We start from the raw sequence: 4,771 nt of genomic DNA, 5'->3' as shown, positions 1-4,771 counted from the left end.
GTTGGAGTATTCTACAGGATGAGTGTCAGCTAGATGGTTGGAGTATTCTACAGGATGAGTGTCAGCTAGATGGTTGGAGTATTCTACAGGACAGGATGAGTGTTGGCTAGATGGTTGGAGTATTCTACAGGACAGGATGAGTGTCAGCTAGATGGTTGGAGTATTCTACAGGACACAATGAGTTTCAGCTAGATGGTTGGAGTATTCTACAGGATGAGTGTTGGCTAGATGGTTGGAGTATTCTACAGGACAGGATGAGTGTTAGCTAGATGAATACTCCAACCAGCTAGATGGTTGGAGTATTCTACAGGATGAGTGTTAGCTAGATGGTTGGAGTATTCTACAGGATGAGTGTTGGCTAGATGGTTGGAGTATTCTACAGGACAGGATGAGTGTCAGCTAGATGGTTGGAGTATTCTACAGGATGAGTGTCAGCTAGGTGGTTGGAGTATTCTACAGGATGAGTGTTGGCTAGATGGTTGGAGTATTCTACAGGATGAGTGTCAGCTAGATGGTTGGAGTATTCTACAGGATGAGTGTCAGCTAGATGGTTGGAGTATTCTACAGGATGAGTGTTAGCTAGATGGTTGGAGTATTCTACAGGACAGGATGAGTGTCAGCTAGATGGTTGGAGTATTCTACAGGACAGGATGAGTGTCAGCTAGACGGTTGGAGTATTCTACAGGATGAGTGTCAGCTAGATGGTTGGAGTATTCTACAGGATGAGTGTCAGCTAGATGGTTGGAGTATTCTACAGGATGAGTGTTAGCTAGATGGTTGGAGTATTCTACAGGATGAGTGTTGGCTAGATGGTTGGAGTATTCTACAGGACAGGATGAGTGTCAGCTAGATGGTTGGAGTATTCTACAGGACAGGATGAGTGTCAGCTAGACGGTTGGAGTATTCTACAGGATGAGTGTTGGCTAGATGGTTGGAGTATTCTACAGGACAGGATGAGTGTCAGCTAGATGGTTAGAGTATTCTACAGGATGAGTGTCAGCTAGATGGTTAGAGTATTCTACAGGACAGGATGAGTGTCAGCTAGATGGTTGGAGTATTCTACAGGATGAGTGTCAGCTAGATGGTTGGAATATTCTACAGGACAGGATGAGTGTTAGCTAGATGGTTGGAGTATTCTACAGGACACAATGAGTGTCAGCTAGATGGTTGGAGTATTCTACAGGACACAATGAGTGTCAGCTAGATGGTTGGAGTATTCTACAGGATGAGTGTTGGCTAGATGGTTGGAGTATTCTACAGGATGAGTGTTAGCTAGATGGTTGGAGTATTCTACAGGATGATATTGGCTAGATGGTTGGAGTATTCTACAGGACAGGATGAGTGTCAGCTAGATGGTTGGAGTATTCTACAGGATGAGTGTCAGCTAGGTGGTTGGAGTATTCTACAGGATGAGTGTTGGCTAGATGGTTGGAGTATTCTACAGGATGAGTGTCAGCTAGATGGTTGGAGTATTCTACAGGATGAGTGTTAGCTAGATGGTTGGAGTATTCTACAGGACAGGATGAGTGTCAGCTAGATGGTTGGAGTATTCTACAGGACAGGATGAGTGTCAGCTAGATGGTTGGAGTATTCTACAGGATGAGTGTCAGCTAGATGGTTGGAGTATTCTACAGGATGAGTGTCAGCTAGATGGTTGGAGTATTCTACAGGATGAGTGTTAGCTAGATGGTTGGAGTATTCTACAGGATGAGTGTTGGCTAGATGGTTGGAGTATTCTACAGGACAGGATGAGTGTCAGCTAGATGGTTGGAGTATTCTACAGGACAGGATGAGTGTCAGCTAGACGGTTGGAGTATTCTACAGGATGAGTGTCAGCTAGATGGTTGGAGTATTCTACAGGATGAGTGTCAGCTAGATGGTTGGAGTATTCTACAGGACAGGATGAGTGTTTAGCTAGATGGTTGGAGTATTCTACAGGATGAGTGTTGGCTAGATGGTTGGAGTATTCTACAGGACAGGATGAGTGTTAGCTAGATGGTTGGAGTATTCTACAGGATGAGTGTTGGCTAGATGGTTGGAGTATTCTACAGGATGAGTGTTAGCTAGATGGTTGGAGTATTCTACAGGATGATATTTGGCTAGATGGTTGGAGTATTCTACAGGACAGGATGAGTGTCAGCTAGATGGTTGGAGTATTCTACAGGATGAGTGTCAGCTAGGTGGTTGGAGTATTCTACAGGATGAGTGTTGGCTAGATGGTTGGAGTATTCTACAGGATGAGTGTCAGCTAGATGGTTGGAGTATTCTACAGGATGAGTGTTAGCTAGATGGTTGGAGTATTCTACAGGACAGGATGAGTGTCAGCTAGATGGTTGGAGTATTCTACAGGACAGGATGAGTGTCAGCTAGATGGTTGGAGTATTCTACAGGATGAGTGTCAGCTAGATGGTTGGAGTATTCTACAGGATGAGTGTCAGCTAGATGGTTGGAGTATTCTACAGGATGAGTGTTAGCTAGATGGTTGGAGTATTCTACAGGATGAGTGTTGGCTAGATGGTTGGAGTATTCTACAGGACAGGATGAGTGTCAGCTAGATGGTTGGAGTATTCTACAGGACAGGATGAGTGTCAGCTAGACGGTTGGAGTATTCTACAGGATGAGTGTCAGCTAGATGGTTGGAGTATTCTACAGGATGAGTGTCAGCTAGATGGTTGGAGTATTCTACAGGACAGGATGAGTGTTAGCTAGATGGTTGGAGTATTCTACAGGATGAGTGTTGGCTAGATGGTTGGAGTATTCTACAGGATGAGTGTCAGCTAGATGGTTGGAGTATTCTACAGGATGAGTGTTAGCTAGATGGTTGGAGTATTCTACAGGATGAGTGTCAGCTAGATGGTTGGAGTATTCTACAGGATGAGTGTTAGCTAGATGGTTGGAGTATTCTACAGGATGAGTGTTGGCTAGATGGTTGGAGTATTCTACAGGACAGGATGAGTGTCAGCTAGATGGTTGGAGTATTCTACAGGATGAGTGTCAGCTAGATGGTTGGAGTATTCTACAGGATGAGTGTTAGCTAGATGGTTGGAGTATTCTACAGGACAGGATGAGTGTCAGCTAGATGGTTGGAGTATTCTACAGGACAGGATGAGTGTCAGCTAGACGGTTGGAGTATTCTACAGGATGAGTGTCAGCTAGATGGTTGGAGAATTCTACAGGATGAGTGTCAGCTAGATGGTTGGAGTATTCTACAGGACAGGATGAGTGTCAGCTAGATGGTTGGAGTATTCTACAGGATGAGTGTTGGCTAGATGGTTGGAGTATTCTACAGGATGAGTGTTAGCTAGATGGTTGGAGTATTCTACAGGATGAGTGTTGGCTAGATGGTTGGAGTATTCTACAGGACAGGATGAGTGTCAGCTAGATGGTTAGAGTATTCTACAGGATGAGTGTCAGCTAGATGGTTAGAGTATTCTACAGGACAGGATGAGTGTCAGCTAGATGGTTGGAGTATTCTACAGGACAGGATGAGTGTCAGCTAGACGGTTGGAGTATTCTACAGGATGAGTGTCAGCTAGATGGTTGGAGTATTCTACAGGATGAGTGTCAGCTAGATGGTTGGAGTATTCTACAGGACAGGATGAGTGTCAGCTAGATGGTTGGAGTATTCTACAGGATGAGTGTTGGCTAGATGGTTGGAGTATTCTACAGGATGAGTGACAGCTAGATGGTTGGAGTATTCTACAGGATGAGTGTTAGCTAGATGGTTGGAGTATTCTACAGGATGAGTGTTGGCTAGATGGTTGGAGTATTCTACAGGACAGGATGAGTGTCAGCTAGATGGTTAGAGTATTCTACAGGATGAGTGTCAGCTAGATGGTTAGAGTATTCTACAGGACAGGATGAGTGTCAGCTAGATGGTTGGAGTATTCTACAGGATGAGTGTCAGCTAGATGGTTGGAATATTCTACAGGACAGGATGAGTGTTAGCTAGATGGTTGGAGTATTCTACAGGACACAATGAGTGTCAGCTAGATGGTTGGAGTATTCTACAGGACACAATGAGTGTCAGCTAGATGGTTGGAGTATTCTACAGGATGAGTGTTGGCTAGATGGTTGGAGTATTCTACAGGATGAGTGTTAGCTAGATGGTTGGAGTATTCTACAGGATGAGTGTTGGCTAGATGGTTGGAGTATTCTACAGGATGAGTGTTAGCTAGATGGTTGGAGTATTCCTACAGGATGAGTTTTGGCTAGATGGTTGGAGTATTCTACAGGACAGGATGAGTGTCAGCTAGATGGTTGGAGTATTCTACAGGATGAGTGTCAGCTAGGTGGTTGGAGTATTCTACAGGATGAGTGTTGGCTAGATGGTTGGAGTATTCTACAGGATGAGTGTCAGCTAGATGGTTGGAGTATTCTACAGGATGAGTGTTAGCTAGATGGTTGGAGTATTCTACAGGATGAGTGTCCAGCTAGATGGTTGGAGTATTCTACAGGATGAGTGTCAGCTAGATGGTTGGAGTATTCTACAGGATGAGTGTTAGCTAGATGGTTGGAGTATTCTACAGGATGAGTGTTGGCTAGATGGTTGGAGTATTCTACAGGATGAGTGTCAGCTAGATGGTTGGAGTATTCTACAGGATGAGTGTCAGCTAGATGGTTGGAGTATTCTACAGGACAGGATGAGTGTTAGCTAGATGGTTGGAGTATTCTACAGGATGAGTGTTGGCTAGATGGTTGGAGTATTCTACAGGATGAGTGTCAGCTAGATGGTTGGAGTATTCTACAGGATGAGTGTTTAGCTAGATGG

This window comes from Oncorhynchus kisutch, unplaced genomic scaffold (assembly GCF_002021735.2).
Source record: "Oncorhynchus kisutch isolate 150728-3 unplaced genomic scaffold, Okis_V2 Okis02a-Okis13b_hom, whole genome shotgun sequence".
NCBI classification, from domain to species: Eukaryota; Metazoa; Chordata; class Actinopteri; order Salmoniformes; family Salmonidae; genus Oncorhynchus; species Oncorhynchus kisutch.
The sequence above is the reverse complement of the archived record's forward strand: the minus strand, read 5'-3'. Positions refer to the sequence as shown.